General features: G+C 40.5%; 1 long non-coding RNA gene across 1 annotated transcript in view; it reads right to left on the bottom strand.

The window, feature by feature from the left end:
• LOC148005733 (uncharacterized) overlaps positions 1 to 9,165 on the bottom strand; it is a 50,299-nt gene extending 41,134 nt beyond the window's left edge. The window contains exon 1 of the long non-coding RNA XR_015620784.1: positions 8,913 to 9,165. This is a non-coding gene — a long non-coding RNA (uncharacterized LOC148005733). The remainder of the gene's footprint in view (positions 1 to 8,912) is intronic.
• Between the last annotated feature and the right edge of the window lie 9,980 nt (positions 9,166 to 19,145).

Raw genomic sequence — 19,145 nt, 5'->3', positions numbered from 1 at the left:
GAGAGGGGAGCGTCCCATACCAGCTGACACGAAAAGTAGATCTTAAAGCTCACAGACATTCAGTCAAGCATCAGTCGGAAGGTATTACGATTACGCCAACTGGCACAGAAATACAGAGGGGCTGACACAGACCTGATGACAGATGACGTCAGTCGCTTCCATAACTGTTTCCTAAAACCAGAAAGAAGACAGAATCTTTCTCCCTGAACCAAGGGACAGCCAATAAGAAGCAAGCAAGTACAGCAGACTGCGACGGCTCTGTGGGAGTCTGGGAGGACTGGGGGAAATAGGAAGCAAAAGGAATAATTTGGTCTGCATTCTGACAGTGAGGTTGGCCCTGACACCTTTGGGAGCTTAAACATACACAGATTCCAACGTGGCAAAGTAAATTATGTTTCTTTCCCCCACACATTATGTCTATGCTAAGTGACTACATACTGATAGGTCAATATTAGGCGCTGAGCTCCGTACTTTGGTTTCCAAGAGTGTCGGAGAGGAGAGGCCGACAGTGGCCTGCCTAGCATCCTCGTGCCTCAGACAGCCTTGAGTTCTTTCAGATATTTTGGGCATAAATGTCAGTTTGAAGTGTTTTCAGGATGCTTATTAAGGAACTGGATCAATTTAATGGCCCAAAATGAGGCAGGGAAGGGCCTCTGGGACAGTGTCCACCATACTTGACCAGGAGCAGTGCCAGCCTACGTACAGTGATACTCAGAACTGTTTCTGTTTGTGTGTTTTATTTTTTGCGATTTTATTTTATTTCAGTTATGTGTCACACGCTTATCTGTGTGCCTCTGTGCACATGACTGAAGTATCTAAGCAGGCCAGAGGGGCTGGATCAGGAACTCTCTACAGCTGAGTTACAGGTGACTGTGAGCAGCCCAGTGTCTGTGCTGGGAACTGAACTCAGATCCACTAGAAGAGCAACAAGTGCTTTTAACTGGTAAATCACTTCTTCAGCCTCCTGTTAGATTTTATTCTGCTTGTTTCTATACTTTTAAAATGTTAGGCTTATAAGACATAAAAATAGGCTAGAATGCCCACGTATCTTTCACTCAAAATTTCCAATCTACAACATCTTTAAAACCACAGGACAGTGTGCCTCTTGTAACCACCCCAGAGTCTAGCCCAGTGAGTCTCCCCGACCTATCTCTTACCCTAGTACCATATCTGGTACCCAGGACTAGTCTAGCCATGCTCACCTGCTTAGCAGCCAATATATAGATTTGCACCAGGAATGGGAATACCGGCCACCACTCACAGGTGACTTCTGCAACGCTGCCAACGACCACATCCAGCCAGACTGTCAACTCCCTTCTCCAGGACCTAGGCAAATGAGTCTCCCTGACCTTTCCATCTATATCTTCCCTACAACCTACTAGAGCAAGCCTGTATCCCACATGCAGCAGAATGGTCTAGGCTGGCCTCCTCTGATGTACTAAAAACAAGTGCTAGGCTTCAACCAGGATCTGCCTTGCATATCCACCAACAGGACCCTCCTACAACATATCCAACCTTTCCCCTGAGCCAGAACTAAGCCCACACTCCAGGCTTAAACCAGGAAGCACGTCCCTTCTGTCCATCTGACTTCATCCCACCTAAACTATTTTCAATTTCTAGGCCCAACACACCCACATAACCTCTCTTCTTCCCCATCCTATTTTGTCAGAACTAACAAAAGGAGTCTACATGTCTACCCTCATGACAAAAATACTGGCAATAGGTCAGATCAAGCTTGTACCTTCACTCCCAAACATACCAGTCATATAGAAATGACAGCTGATGAGAATTACCTGTATATGGACCCCAGAACACAGAATTTAAAAGAAGAAGCACAAACTGCATCAAATAATCCAAGGAGTTTAAGGAAGACACAAGGAAACAGCTCAATGAATTTGAGGAGAAAGAACTTAAGGAGAATAAAGTCCAGAGTGAAGCTCAAGAACGCACAAACATAGGCTGATGGAAATGACAAAGACAGAACTGAAACAGAACTCAATAATGAGATAGAAACGGTGATGATGACTCAGACTGGAATGAAGGTGAAATTGAAAAACCAAACAATTCAACTAGAAAAATCAAAAGAAAGCCTTAGAGTAGAACGAACCAAGTAGAAGCTAAAGTAATAGATCTAAACCAAATATTACAGTAAGTATGAAAAATTTGAACACACACAACACACGTATACACAGGAAAGGAATACTCAGAAAATTAGGGACACCATAAAAAAATGTAAGCCTTTGAATTATAGGCATAGATGAGGGGGGAAGAACCCTACGTCAGCAAGATCATAGAAGAAAATGTTCCCAAACTAAGGAAAGACACACCAATACAGGTATAAGAAGCATAAAAAACAACAAATAGACAAAGCCAGTAAAGAAAATACCTACAACATATCATAGTTAAAACAGTAAGTGTGGTGGTTTGAGCCCCCCATAGGCTCATAGATTTGAATGCTTCATCAGGGAGGGGCAATATTTGAAAAGGATGAGGAGGTCTGACCTTCTTGGAGGAAGTGTGTCATTGAGGGTGAGCTTTGAAGTTTCAAAAACTCATGCCAAGCCCAAGAGTGTCTCTCTCTCTCTCTCTCTCTCTCTCTCTCTCTCTCTCTCTCTCTCTCTCTCTCTCTCTCTCTCTCTCTGCTTACAGATCAGTATATAGCTCTTAGATACTCCAACTTCCTGCTTGCCTGCCACCAAGCTCCCTACACTTATGCTTTTATAAGACCTGCCTTGGCGTGGTGTCTTTTCACAGCAATAAAACACTGAGACTAAAGTTGGTACCAGGGAGAGGGTTTTGCTGTGACAGGCCTGACCATATTTCTTGTTGACAGAATATAGACTTCAGGACTCTGGATTAGGAAAGCTTTAAACAGGGCTCAATGCGCCACATTAAGAGAAGTACGGAATACAGTGGTGCTGAGATTAATAGAGATTATGATGGCTCAGAGGTTTCAAAGGAAAAGAAGTGGCCTAGAGACAATTCTTATATATATTTTTTTTTTTTTGGCAAAGAATGTGGCTGCTTTTTGCCATTGTCTTAAAAGTCTGCCTGAGGCTAATTTGGAAAGTTTTGGATTAATGGTGTTGGCAGGGGAGGTTTTAAGACAGCCTGGTATTAACTGTGTTGCATAGTTATTAGTGGCCATTCTTGTGCATGTCTATAATGAAGAAGAAAGTAAAGCAAGGAAAATACAAAATGTCCCATTTGAAGAGAAGAGGAACACTAGGAAATGTAATAATGGAGACAAGTCCAGTGCTCAAGATGGTAAGTTTAAAGAAAATACTGATGTTAAACGAAGTAAAAGGAGTAGTGACCTCAGGGCAAGACCCCACCCAACTACACTTCCAAATTGTGAAGAGAAATTAAAGAAAAAGCCTAAGCAATGAAGACAAAAATAGAAAACTGATGCAAATGTATTTGAAAGAGGAAGCCAAGTTCCAGCCCAGCCAGCAGCAGAACTTGGCAGCTTCCCACGTGATCCTGGCTCTAGAGTCAAGAATACAAGAAAGGAGTTGTGGAATCTCCACTGTGAGTAAGAAAAGCCACAGAGGCCAGTCATATGCCAGGGGTGTCTCTACATGGGGGTCCACAGGGCCCAGTGTATGAAGCTGTGAAGGATTCCATTAGACCCTGGATTTCTTTGGAGAGAACCCAAGATGTTGAAGAAGCCAGACTCATGGGATAACTGACAAGGAACTTACAGGTGGGGGTGGAACCTGTTCAAGAGAGAAGTGTGCTGCAGTCAACAAAGCCGAAAGAAGTTAGAGATCTGAAGAATGTTTTAACATCAGATGTGGGGGTGCAGAATTTGTAGTTGGCCCTGCTGTGTTTCAAGTATTTCCTGATCAAGTATTTCCTCAATATGTTTCTGGTCCTCTCTCACTGAATGTTGGAAGTATGTAATCAGCTCTTCTGTTTAGATGTTATAGGGGTTTATAGTTGAGAGATTGCCGTGAGTGTCAGTAGAGATGTTTCAACAGTGTTGACACGGTGACAGACCATGAGAACCTTTGAAGTTGGACTGAATTCATTTTTGAATTATAATATAAATACAAGCCTATTGGGGGCTAAAGAGTGAAATGGAGTGTGTTCTGTAAGTAGGGCACCTTAGGCTCAGACATTTGAAGGCTTAGTCATCAGGGAGTACAATATCTTAAAAAGGAGGTGTGGCTTTGTTGAAGGGAGTATGTCACTCAAGGTGGGTCTCTCTCTGTCTCTCTCTGTCTCTCTCTGTCTCTCTCTGTGTGTCTCTCTGTCTCTGTCTCTGTCTCTGTCTCCCCCCCCTCTCTCTCTCTCTCTCTCTGTCTCCCTCTCTCTCCCTCCCTCCCTTCCTCTTTCCCTCCCTCCCTCCGTCTTGGCCTATGGATCAGGATACATATCTTAGCTACTTCTCCAGCACCACACCTTATTGCCACCAAGTTGTCTGTCATGATAATAATGGCCTAAACCTCTGAAACTATAACCAAGCTCCCAATTAAATGGTTTCTTTTATAAGAGTTGAGTTGCCTTGGTCATGATGTCTCTTCACAGCAATAGAAACCCTAAGACACTAAGTATAGATAACAAAGAAAGTATATTGAAAACCCACCAGAAGAACAGCTGATTTCTCAATGGAAATTGGAAAGCCAGAAAAGATTGGAGCAATGCATTCTAAGATCTAAAAGACTATTATGGCTAAACTAAAATAAAATACCAGCAAACTTGCCTGCCATAATTGGGAGGCAGAAAACCTTTTTTTTTTATTACTTTTTTTATTAACTTAAGTATTTCTTATTTACATTTCGAGTGTTATTCCCTTTCCCGGTTTCCAGGCCAACATCCCCCTAACCCCTCCCCTTCCCCTTCTTTATGGGTGTTCCCCTCCCCATCCTCCTCCCATTGTCGCCCTCCCCCCCAACAATCACGTTCACTGGGGGTTCAGTCTTGGCAGGACACAGGGCTTCCCCTTCCAAAGGTGCTCTTACTAGGATAATCATTGCTACCTATGGGGTCAGAGTCCAGGGTCAGTCCATGTATAGTCTTTGGGTAGTGGCTTAGTCCCTGGAAGCTCTGGTTGCTTGGCATTGTTGTTCATAAGGGGTCTCGAGCCCCTTCAAGCTCTTCCAGTTCTTTCTCTGATTCCTTCAACGGGGTCCTATTCTCAGTGTGGTTTGCTACTGGCATTCACCTCTGTATTTGCTGTATTCTGGCTGTGTCTCTCAGGAGAGATCTATATTCGGCTCCTGTCGGCCTCCACTTCTTTGCTTCATCCATCTTGTCTAATTGGGTGGCTGTATATATATGGGCCACATGTGGGGCAGGCTCTGAATGGGTGTTCCTTCTGTGTCTGTTTTAATCTTTGCCTCTCTATTCCCTGCCAAGTGTATTCTTGTTCCCCTTTTAAAGAAGGAGTGAAGCATTCACATTTTGATCATCCATCTTGAGTTTCATGTGTCCTATGCATCTAGGGTAATTCAAGCATTTGGGCTAATAGCCACTTATCAATGAGTGCATACCATGTGTGTTTTTCTGTGATTGGATTACCTCACTGAGGATGATATTTTCCATTTCCAACCATTTGCCTACGGATTTCATAAAGGCATTGTTTTTGATAGCTGAGTAATATTCCATTGTGTAGATGTACCACATTTTCTGTATCCATTCCTCTGTTGAAGGGCATCTGGGTTCTTTCCAGCTTCTGGCTATTATAAATAAGGCTGCTATGAACATAGTGGAGCACGTGTCTTTTTTATATGTTGGGGCATCTTTTGGGTATATGCCTAAGAGAGGTATAGCTGGATCCTCAGGTAGTTCAATGTCCAATTTTCTGAGGAACCTCCAGACTGATTCCAGAATGGTTGTACCAGTCTGCAATCCCACCAACAATGGAGGAGCGTTCCTCTTTCTCCACATCCTTGCCAGCATTTGTTGTCACCTGAGTTTTTGATCTTAGCTATTCTCACTGGTGTGAGGTGAAATCTTAGGGTTGTTTTGATTTGCATTTCCCTTATGACTAAAGATGTTGAACATTTCTTTAGGTGTTTCTCAGCCATTCAGCATTCCTCAGCTCTGAATTCTTTGTTTAGTTCTGAACCCCATTTTTAATAGGGTTATTTGTCTCCCTGGGGTCTAACTTCTTGAGTTCTTTGTATATTTTGGATATAAGGCCTCTATCTGTTGTAGGATTGGTAAAGATCTTTTCCCAATCTGTTGGTTGCTGTTTTGTCCTAACCACAGTGTCCTTTGCCTTACAGAAGCTTTGCAGTTTTATGAGCTCCCATTTGTCGATTCTTGATCTTAGAGCATAAGCCATTGGTGTTTTGTTCAGGAAATTTTTTCCAGTGCCCATGTGTTCCAGATGCTGCCCTAGTTTTTCTTCTATTAGTTTGAGTGTATCTGGTTTGATGTGGAGGTCCTTGATCCACTTGGACTTAAGCTTTGTACAGGGTGATAAGCATGGATTGATCTGCATTTTTCTACATGTTGACCTCCAGTTGAACCAGCACCATTTGCTGAAACTGCTATCTTTTTTCCATTGGATGGTTTTGGCTCCTTTGTCAAAAATCAAGTGCCCATAGGGGTGTGGGTTCATTTCTGGGTCTTCAATTCTGTTCCATTGGTCTATCTGTCTGTCTCTGTACCAATACCATGCAGTTTTTATCACTATTGCTCTGTAATACTGCTTGAGTTCAGGGATAGTGATTCCCCCCAGAAAAGCTTTCTACAATATAAATCTACACTGTTATATAAAACACACTAAACCTAAGGAAAATACAGAAAGCATTATTTCAGGCAGAGGACATGAATAAGGAGAGCAGAGACAATGTGGAATGAAATGCAAAGCCATAATATTAAAATAAGAAGTACCACAGAGAAGACAAAGAGCAAAAGAGAAGTACAACAGAAAAATGAGTGCCATCAATGGACATTTCAATAATAACTTTAAATATTAATGGCCTCAATTTCCCAACTGAAAGACACAGGCTGATTGAATGTATGAAGAAATAAAATCCAAGCCAGGCAGTGGTGGTGTACACCCTTAGTCCTAGAACCTAAGAGGCAGAGGCAAGCAGATCTCTAAGACTTCAAGGTCAGCTGGGTCTACATTCTACATGAGTAAGTTTCGGGACAGTCAGGACTATACAGAGAAACCCTGTCTTAAAAAAAAGAAGAAGAAAGAAAGAAAAGAAAGAATGAGAGAGAGAGAGAGAGAGAGAGAGAGAGAGAGAGGAAGAAAACAAAATCCATCTGTTTATTGTTTGCAAGAAATACATGTTAGCTTTAAAACTAGGCACCACATTGAAGCAAAGAGATGGGCAAAAGTACAACTCTCAAGGGCCAGGAAGCAAGCAGGCATCACTAACCTAATATCTGACTGAACATCAAACTAAAAGTAATTAGAAGAGATAAAGAGGGACACTTCATTCTTACCAAGGAAGCAGTTAATAAGAAAGCATGACTATCCTAAACATATATGCACTAAACTCTGGGGTGACAAATGTTGTTTAGGAAATAAGTAAGTAAATAAATAAAACATCTACTGTATTTAAGAACACAGATTAACATCTGTGTTAAATAACATCAATTCCTTGATAGTAGATGATTTCAATATTCTACATCCTCCAATACACAGGTCATTATTAATAGAGAAATACAAGAGTCAACTGACATCATGCATAAAATGAACTTAACATATATATCTAAAGAATAGTCCACCTAAACACCAAAAACTACATCTTCTAATCGATAGCACTTTTGGAACAGAAGCTTTTCAAAAGAAGAGCATATCAGGGCTAGAGAAATGGCTCAGCGGTTAAGAGCACTGACTGCTCTTCCAGAGGTCCTGAGTTCAGTTCCCAGCAACCTCATGGTGGCTCACACCCATCTGTAATGGGATCTGATGCCCTCTTCTGGTGTGTCTGAAGACAGCAACAGTATATATATATATATATATATATATATATATATATATATATATATATATATATATATATAAAAATATATATTTATATATTTAAAAATATATAAAATAAATAAATAAACTTATATAGTTAAAATATATTTAAATAAATATAAATAAAGTAAATATATTTAAAAATAAGAAAAAGAAGAGCATATCCTACACATAAAACAAATATCTTCACATATACAAAAAAGCTGCTGAAGGCAGTCCTTTTTACCTATCTGACCACCATGCCATAAAAATTAAAATTGGCATCAAATAAATCTCTAGTAAATATACAAACTCGTGGAAATTAAATAGTTCCCTACAAGAAGAAATTAAGAAAGACATACTTTTTTCTGAAAGTAAAGGAAAAAGAAACATCACAACAAAATCTCTATAACACACTGAAAGTCGTCTTCCAAGAGAAATTTAAGCACTGAGAGACTAAATTTAAAAATCAGAAAGAGGGCTGCCGCTGCAGAGAGCCCGTGGGCAGCACCCCAAGAGCGAACTTGAGCCTCGGGACCACAGGTAAGACCAACTTTTCTGCTGCAAGAAAGCTGCCTGGTGAGCTTGGGACACATGGAAGCAGAATTCCTCTAGGACCGGGCACGTTCTGTGTTTACTGGAAGTCCCACACCCTCGGATCCCGGCCCGCAGCAGCTCTCTGCTCCCAGACCCTGTGAGAGAGAGACCCAACCGCCTGGTCAGGTGGGCACTCCTGAGGCTGCAGAGCGGAAGAGACCACCAACACTGCTCACCCCTGCCCACATCCCTGGCCCAAGAGGAAACCGTATAAGGCCTCTGGGCTCCCGTGGGGGAGGGCCCAGGAGCGGCAGGACCCCTGCCAGAGACACCGCCAGAACCTGAAGGAAACAGACCGGATAAACAGTTCTCTGCACCCAAATCCCGTGGGAGGGAGAGCTAAACCTTCAGAGAGGCAGACACGCCTGGGAAACCAGAAGAGACTGATCTCTGTACATACATCTCGGACGCCAGAGGAAAACACCAAAGGCCATCTGGAACCCTGGTGCACTGAAGCTCCCGGAAGAGGCAGCACAGGTATTCCTGGTTGCTGCCGCCGCAGAGAGCCCGTGGGCAGCACCCCACGAGCGAACTTGAGCCTCGGGACCACAGGTAAAACCAACTTTTCTGCTGCAAGAAAGCTGCCTGGTGAACTCAAGACACAGGCCCACAGGAACAGCTGAAGACCTGTAGAGAGGAAAAACTACACGCCCGAAAGCAGAACACTCTGTTCCCATAACTGGCTGAAAGAAAACAGGAAAACAGGTCTACAGCACTCCTGACACACAGGCTTATAGGACAGTCTAGCCACTGTCAGAAATAGCAGAACAAAGTAACACTAGAGATAATCTGATGGCGAGAGGCAAGCGCAGGAACCCAAGCAACAGAAACCAAGACTACTTGGCATCATCGGAGCCCAATTCTCCCACCAAAGCAAACACGGAATATCCAAACACACCAGAAAAGCAAGATCTAGTTTCAAAATCATATTTGATCATGATGCTGGAGGACTTCAAGAAAGATGTGAAGAACTCCCTTAGGGAAACACAGGAAAACATTAATAAACAAGTAGAAGCCTACAGAGAGGAATCGCAAAAATCCCTGAAAGAATTCCAGGAAAACACAATCAAACAGTTGAAGGAATTAAAAATGGAAATAGAAGCAATCAAGAAAGAACACATGGAAACAACCCTGGATACAGAAAACCAAAAGAAGAGACAAGGAGCTGTAGATACAAGCTTCACCAACAGAATACAAGAGATGGAAGAGAGAATCTCAGGAGCAGAAGATTCCATAGAAATCATTGACTCAACTGTCAAAGATAATGTAAAGCGGAAAAAGCTACTGGTCCAAAACATACAGGAAATCCAGGACTCAATGAGAAGATCAAACCTAAGGATAATAGATATAGAAGAGAGTGAAGACTCCCAGCTCAAAGGACCAGTAAATATCTTCAACAAAATCATAGAAGAAAACTTCCCTAATCTAAAAAAAGAGATACCCATAGACATACAAGAAGCCTACAGAACTCCAAATAGATTGGACCTGAAAAGAAACACCTCCCGTCACATAATAGTCAAAACACCAAACACACAAAATAAAGAAAGAATATTAAAAGCAGTAAGGGAAAAAGGTCAAGTAACATATAAAGGCAGACCTATCAGAATCACACCAGACTTCTCGCCAGAAACTATGAAGGCCAGAAGATCCTGGACTGATGTCATACAGACCCTAAGAGAACACAAATGCCAGCCCAGGTTACTGTATCCTGCAAAACTCTCAATTAACATAGATGGAGAAACCAAGATATTCCATGACAAAACCAAATTTACACAATATCTTTCTACAAATCCAGCACTACAAAGGATAATAAATGGTAAAGCCCAACATAAGGAGGCAAGCTATAACCTAGAAGAAGCAAGAAACTAATCGTCTTGGCAACAAAACAAAGAGAATGAAAGCACACAAACATAACCTCACATCCAAATATGAATATAACGGGAAGCAATAATCACTATTCCTTAATATCTCTCAACATCAATGGCCTCAACTCCCCAATAAAAAGACATAGATTAACAAACTGGATACGCAATGAGTACCCTGCATTCTGCTGCCTACAGGAAACACACCTCAGAGACAAAGACAGACATTACCTCAGAGTGAAAGGCTGGAAAACAATTGTCCAAGCAAATGGTCAGAAGAAGCATGCTGGAGTAGCCATTCTAATATCAAATAAAATCAATTTTCAATTAAAAGTCATCAAAAAAGATAAGGAAGGACACTTCATATTCATCAAAGGAAAAATCCACCAAGATGAACTCTCAATCCTAAATATCTATGCCCCAAATACAAGGGCACCTACATACATAAAAGAAACCTTACTAAAGCTCAAAACACACATTGCACCTCACACAATAATAGTGGGAGATTTCAACACCCCACTCTCATCAATGGACAGATCATGGAAACAGAAATTGAACAGAGATGTAGACAGACTAAGAGAAGTCATGAGCCAAATGGACTTAACGGATATTTATAGAACATTCTATCCTAAAGCAAAAGGATATACCTTCTTCTCAGCTCCTCATGGTACTTTCTCCAAAATTGACCATATAATTGGTCAAAAAACGGGCCTCAACAGGTACAGAAAGATAGAAATAATCCCATGCGTGCTATCGGACCACCACGGCCTAAAACTGGTCTTCAATAACAATCAAGGAAGAATGCCCACATACACTTGGAAATTGAACAATGCTCTACTCAATAATAACCTGGTCAAGGAAGAAATAAAGAAAGAAATTAAAAACTTTTTAGAATTTAATGAAAATGAAGGTACAACATACCCAAACTTATGGGACACAATGAAAGCTGTGCTAAGAGGAAAACTCATAGCGCTGGGTGCCTGCAGAAAGAAACAGGAAAGAGCATATGTCAGCAGTTTGACAGCACACCTAAAAGCTCTAGAACAAAAAGAAGCACATACACCCAGGAGGAGTAGAAGGCAGGAAATAATCAAACTCAGAGCTGAAATCAACCAAGTAGAAACAAAAAGGACCATAGAAAGAATCAACAGAACCAAAAGTTGGTTCTTTGAGAAAATCAACAAGATAGATAAACCCTTAGCCAGACTAACGAGAGGACACAGAGAGTGCATCCAAATTAACAAAATCAGAAATGAAAAGGGAGACATAACAACAGATTCAGAGGAAATTCAAAAAATCATCAGATCTTACTATAAAAACCTATATTCAACAAAACTTGAAAATCTTCAGGAAATGGATAATTTCCTAGACAGATACCAGGTACCGAAGTTAAATCAGGAACAGATAAACCAGTTAAACAACCCCATAACTCCTAAGGAAATAGAAGCAGTCATTAAAGGTCTCCCAACCAAAAAGAGCCCAGGTCCAGACGGGTTTAGTGCACAATTCTACCAAACCTTCATAGAAGACCTCATACCAATATTATCCAAACTATTCCACAAAATTGAAACAGATGGATCACTACCGAATACCTTCTACAAAGCCACAATTACTCTTATACCTAAACCACACAAAGACACAACAAAGAAAGAGAACTTCAGACCAATTTCCCTTATGAATATCGATGCAAAAATACTCAACAAAATTCTGGCAAACCGAATCCAAGAGCACATCAAAACAATCATCCACCATGACCAAGTAGGCTTCATCCCAGGCATGCAGGGATGGTTTAATATACGGAAAACCATCAACGTGATCCATTATATAAACAAACTGAAAGAACAAAACCACATGATCATTTCATTAGACGCTGAGAAAGCATTTGACAAAATTCAACACCCCTTCATGATAAAAGTCCTGGAGAGAATAGGAATTCAAGGCCCATACCTGAACATAGTAAAAGCCATATACAGCAAACCAGTTGCTAACATTAAACTAAATGGAGAGAAACTCAAAGCAATCCCACTAAAATCAGGGACTAGACAAGGCTGCCCACTCTCTCCCTACTTATTCAATATAGTTCTTGAAGTTCTAGCCAGAGCAATCAGACAACAAAAGGAGGTCAAGGGGATACAGATCGGAAAAGAAGAAGTCAAAATATCACTGTTTGCAGATGATATGATAGTGTATTTAAGTGATCCCAAAAGTTCCACCAGACAACTACTAAAGCTGATAAACAACTTCAGCAAAGTGGCTGGGTATAAAATTAACTCAAATAAATCAGTAGCCTTCCTCTACACAAAAGAGAAACAAGCCGAGAAAGAAATTAGGGAAACGACACCCTTCATAATAGACCCAAATAATATAAAGTACCTCGGTGTGACTTTAACCAAGCAAGTAAAAGATCTGTACAATAAGAACTAAAAGACACTGAAGAAGGAAATTGAAGAAGACCTCAGCAGATGGAAAGATCTCCCATGCTCATGGATTGGCAGGATTAATATAGTAAAAATGGCCATTTTACCAAAAGCAATCTACAGATTCAATGCAATCCCCATCAAAATACCAATCCAATTCTTCAAAGAGTTAGACAGAACAATTTGCAAATTCATCTGGAATAACAAAAAACCCAGGATAGCTAAAGCTATCCTCAACAATAAAAGGACTTCAGGGGGAATCACTATCCCTGAACTCAAGCAGTATTACAGAGCAATAGTGATAAAAACTGCATGGTATTGGTACAGATACAGACAGATAGACCAATGGAATAGAATTGAAGACCCAGAAATGAACCCACACACCTATGGTCACTTGATTTTTGACAAAGGAGCCAAAACCATCCAATGGAAAAAAGATAGCATTTTCAGCAAATGGTGCTGGTTCAACTGGAGGTCAACATGTAGAAGAATGCAGCTCGATCCATGCTTATCACCCTGTACAAAGCTTAAGTCCAAGTGGATCAAGGACCTCCACATCAAACCAGACACACTCAAACTAATAGAAGAAAAACTAGGGAAGCATCTGGAACACATGGGCACTGGAAAAAATTTCCTAAACAAAACACCAATGGCTTATGCTCTAAGATCAAGAATCGACAAATGGGATCTCATAAAACTACAAAGCTTCTGTAAGGCAAAGGACACGGAGGTTAGGACAAAACGGCAACCAACAGATTGGGAAAAGATCTCTACCAATCCTACAACAGATAGAGGCCTTATATCCAAAATATACAAAGAACTCAAGAAGTTAGACCACAGGGAAACAAATAACCCTATTAAAAAATGGGTTCAGAGCTAAACAAAGAATTCACAGCTGAGGAATGCCGAATGGCTGAGAAACACCTAAAGAAATGTTCAACATCTTTAGTCATAAGGGAAATGCAAATCAAAACAACCCTGAGATTTCACCTCACACCAGTGAGAATGACTAAGATCAAAAACTCAGGGGACAACAGATGCTGGCGAGGATGTGGAGGAAGAGGAACACTCCTCCATTGTTGGTGGGATTGCAAACTGGTACAACCATTCTGGAAATCAGTCTGGAGAATCCTCAGAAAATTGGACATTGAACTGCCTGAGGATCCAGCTATACCTCTCTTGGGCATATACCCAAAAGATGCCCCAACATATAAAAAAGACACGTGCTCCACTATGTTCATTGCAGCCTTATTTATAATAGCCAGAAGCTGGAAAGAACCCAGATGCCCTTCAACAGAGGAATGGATACAGAAAATGTGGTACATCTACACAATGGAATATTACTCAGCTATCAAAAACAACGACTTTATGAAATTCGTAGGCAAATGGTTGGAACTGGAAAACATCATCCTGAGTGAGCTAACCCAATCACAGAAAGACATACATGGTATGCACTCATTGATAAGTGGCTATTAGCCCAAATGCTTGAATTTCCCTAGATGCCTAGAGCAAATGAAACTCAAGACGGATGATCAAAATGTGAATGCTTCACTCCTTCTTTAAAAGGGGAACAAGAATACCCTTGGCAGGGAAGAGAGAGGCAAAGATTAAAACAGAGACTGAAGGAACACCCATTCAGAGTCTGCCCCACATGTGGCCCATACATATATAGCCACCCAATTAGACAAGATGGATGAAGCAAAGAAGTGCAGACCGACAGGAGCCGGATGTAGATCGCTCCTAAGAGACACAGCCAGAATACAGCAAATACAGAGGCGAATGCCAGCAGCAAACCACTGAACTGAGAATAGGACCCCCGTTGAAGGAATCAGAGAAAGAACTGGAAGAGCTTGAAGGGGCTCGAGACTCCATATGTACAACAATGCCAAGCAACCAGAGCTTCCAGGGACTAAGCCACTACCTAAAGACTATACATGGACTGACCCTGGACTCTGACCCCATAGGTAGCAATGCATATCCTAGTAAGAGCACCAGTGGAAGGGGAAGCCCTGGGTCCTGATAAGACTGAACCCCCAGTGAACTAGACTGTTGGGGGGAGGGCGGCAATGGGGGGAGGGTTGGGAGGGGAACACCCATAAGGAAGGGGAGGGGGGAGGGGGATGTTTGCCCGGATACCGGGAAATGGAATAACACTTGAAATGTATATAAGAAATACTCAAGTTAATAAAAAAAAAAATCAGAAAGAGGACAAATAAATAGCTTAATGATGCAACCCAAAAAGTTGTAAAACAAAAACAAACAAACAAAAAAACAAGGAGAAAACACAAACCCAAACAGTGGCAAGCAATAACAGAAATCAGAGTAGAGGGGTTGGTGATTTAGCTCAGTGGTAGAGCGCTTGCCTAGCAAGTGCAAGGCCCTGGGTTTGGTCCTCAGCTCCGAAAAAAAGAAAAGAAAAAAAAAAAAAGAGATCAGAGTAGAAATCAATAAAACACACACACACACACACACACACACACACACACACAAATACAAATGTTTAATAACTCTAAGAATGCCTTCTTTGAGAAGATAAATGAGATAGCTTTGGCCCAACAAACCAAAAAAAAAGAGTACCCAAATTAACAAATTAAAATTAACAGAATCAGAAATAAACAGGGAACCATGACAATAGACACCAAAGAAATTCAGAGATTCAGGATATTATAAAAGACTCCATTTACTTGGAAAACCAAAAAAGAAACCAATAAATTTCTACATTCATCTAAACCATCAAAATTAAACTATTTTCTTCTGCATCTAATAAGATGATCTTGTAGTTTTATTTTCTTTCAGCTTGTTTATATACTAAATTACATTGTACACATTGAGCCATCCATGCATATTTGAGAACATGGAGAATGATGATCTTTCTGCTACCTTCTTGAATTCAGTTTGTACGTATTTTATTGGGAATTTTTGCATAAGGAAAATTGGTCTGTAATCTCTCTCTCTCTCTGTTGTTGAGTCTCTATGTGGTTTGAGTGTTAGTATGTGGCCTTATAAAATGAATTGAGCAGTGTTAGAGCTATTTCTATTTCATGGAATAACTTGAGGGGTATTGGCTTTAATTCTTCTTGGAAAGTCTGGTGGTAGAATTCTGTGTTAAAACAGTCTAGCCCTGGGCTTTTTTTTTTTTTTTTTTTTTTTTTTTGGTTGGGAAACTTTTGATCTTGATTTAACTTTGATTAAATGGCACCTATCAAGAAGATTGTCAGTTTCTTTTTGGTTTTCCAATTTGGAAAGTACAGGCTTTTGAAGAACATCCTTATCAGTTTCTGGATTTCCTCAGTGTCTGTTCACAAAATCCAGCACCCCTTCACGATAAGATTCTGGAGAGATTGGGGATACAAAGGACATAGCCAAATATAATAGAGGCAATTTACAGAAAGATTATAGCCAACGTAAAATTAAATGCAAAGAAACTCAAAAAAAATCACACTAAAACCAGGAACAAGACAAGGTTGTCTACTCTCTCCATCAATAGAGCACTTGAAGTTTTAGCTAGAGCAATAAGACACGTGAAGGAAGTCAAAGAAAAAAATTAGAAACAAAAACATCAAAGTATCTTTATTTAAGCTGATATGATAGTATACATAAATAGTCCCTAAAATTTTCACCAGGGAACTTCTACAGCTAATAAACACTTTTACCAAAGTGGCCGGATACAAGATTAACTGAAAATATTGGTAGCCATCCTGTATACAAATGGTAAGTAGACTAAGAAAGAAATCAGGGAAACATCACCTTTCACAATAGCCTCAAATAATACAAAATATCTTGAGGTGACTCTAAACAAGCAAGTAAAATACTTGCATGATTAAAACTAGAGGTCTTTGAAGAAAGAAATTGAAGAAGATACCAGAAATTGGAAAGATCTCTCATGCATCAGTAGGATTAAAATAGTGAAAATCTTACCAAAAGCAATCTACAAATTCAATTCAATTCCCACCAAAATTATTTACAAATCATGAAAAGACAGTTCTCAATTTAATATGGAAAAACAAAAAAACACAGAAGAGCTAAAACAATACTGAACAATAAAATAACTGCTGGAGGTCACAGCATTCCAAATTTCAAGTCATCCTACACAGCTACAGCTGTAAAAACAAAAACGAAAGAATAAAGACACATTGATGGGGTGAATTAAATTTAAGACCCAGATATAAATCTACATACCTATGGACCCCTGTCTTTTAATAAAGAAGCCAGAAATACACAGTAGAAAAAAGACAACATCTTTAACAAATGGTGCTGGTCAAACTGGATACCTGCATGTGGAAGAATGTAAGTACATCCATATGTATCACCTTGCAAAAAACTCAAGTCCAAGGGGATCAAAGACCTCAACATAGAACCAGATCCTCTAAATCTGATAGAAGAGAAAGTGGGCAATAATAGATGTATTGAACCCATTAGCACAGGAGATGACTTTCTGGACAGAACATGAATACCCCAGGCACTAAGATCAACAATTAATAAACGAAATGGGCCCTCATGAAACTGAAATAGTCAATAGTACAAAGTGTCAGTCTACAGAATATGAAAAGGTTTTTTACCAACTTCACTTTAAATAGAGAAATAATGTCCAAGACATAAAAGGAACTCAAGAAACTAACCATCAAACAAAACGAAACAAAACAAAATAATCCAATTTAAAACAGGAACAGATACAAACAGAAAATTCTCAACAAAGGGAGAAACACTTATGAGGAGTGTTTCAAGAAATGTTCAAAATCCTTAGTCATCTTGGACATGTAAATCAAAACCACTTTGAGCTTTTTATCTTACACCTATCAGAAGGGCTAAGATCAGTGACACAAGTGACAGGTGAGCAAAGGGAACATCCTCCATTGCTGGTAGAAGTGCAAGCTTACACATCCACTGTGGACATCAATACGATGGTCCACAGAAAGTTGGAAATCAATCTACCTCAAGACCCTCCTGGTCATATAACCAAAGGACACTCCATCTTATCCCCATAAGGTCACTTGCTCAACCATAACCATAGATGCTTGATTCATAATAGCCAGAAATTAGAAGCAATCTAGATGTCCTAGGTGATGTCCTAGATGTCTGAAAAATGGATAAAGAAACTATGGTACAAAAATGATCTTAAAAAATGGTACATTTATACAATGGAGTACTACTTAGCTGTTTAAAAAAAATCCATTATGAAATTAGCAAGAGAAGGAACTAGAAAAAAATCATCCTGAGTGAGGTAACCCAGGCCCAGAAAGATGAATATGGTATGGATTCACTTATTAGGGGATTTCAGGCATTAAGTAAATGATAACCAAGATACAGTCTGTAGACCCAGAGAGGTTAGGTAAGAGGAGGGGCGGGAGGGGTGGGAGGGGCGGGAGGCTCGTGGATCTCTGTAGGAAGGGGAAATAGAGTTTCCTGGTGGACTAGGAGTAAGTACAGATGGGAGCAGGGGATCAGATAGGGTCAAAGATGAGGTAGAATAAGAAAATGAGAGAAGAGACAGCCAGAATTGGAGGTAGAGGGCATTTGAGGGATGATGTGGAAAGCTAGTGTAGTGGAAACTTCCTGGAATCTATTAAGGTGATCCTAAGGGAGATTCCTAGTAATGGCGGATAGAGTCTGAACCAGCCATCTCTGTAGCCGGGCAAGCTTCCAGTGGCAGGACTAGGTTGCATCATTTGGCCAAGGGAGTCCCATAAAATTTCCCAAACAACCCAGGCTGTTGCTACGACAAAAGGTTGCTGTCTTAGTTAGGGTTTTATTGCTGGGAAGAGACATCATGACCAACTCTTATGAAGACAAACATTTAATTAGGACTGGCTCACAGTCTCAAGGTTTAATGGATTATCATCACAGCAGGAAGCATGGCAGCATGCAGACAGGCATGGTGTGAGAAAAGGAGCTAAGAGTTCTACATCTTGATGCAAAACAGTCAGAGGAGACTATTCTGCAGGCAGCCAGGAGGATGCTCTCTTCCACACTGGGCATAGCTTGGACACTAGCTGAGCTCAGAGCCCACCCCCAGAGTGACACACTTCCTCAAACGAGGCCAGATCTACTCCAATAAGGCCACAACTCCTAATAGTGCCAATTCCCACGGGCCAAGAATACTCAAACACCACACTGGCTCCCATAGACAAGTTCAAATACATGGTTCTGTGGAGGTCATACCTAGCCATAGTATAATGCCAAATACATTTAGTCCAACTTCAAAAGTCCCCATGGTCTATAACAGTCTCAACAATGTTGAAAGTCCAAAGTTCAAAGTCTCTTCTGAGATTCATGCAATCTCCTATCCGTAATCCCCTGTGAAATCAAAATCAAAAGGCAGATCCCATACTTTCAACATCACAGGATGTACATTTC

The sequence above is a fragment of the Rattus norvegicus genome, chromosome 5, assembly GCF_021556685.1.
Source record: "Rattus norvegicus strain SHRSP/BbbUtx chromosome 5, alternate assembly SHRSP_T2T, whole genome shotgun sequence".
Classification (NCBI taxonomy): domain Eukaryota; kingdom Metazoa; phylum Chordata; class Mammalia; order Rodentia; family Muridae; genus Rattus; species Rattus norvegicus.
This window is presented reverse-complemented; position numbering and strand designations above follow the sequence as displayed.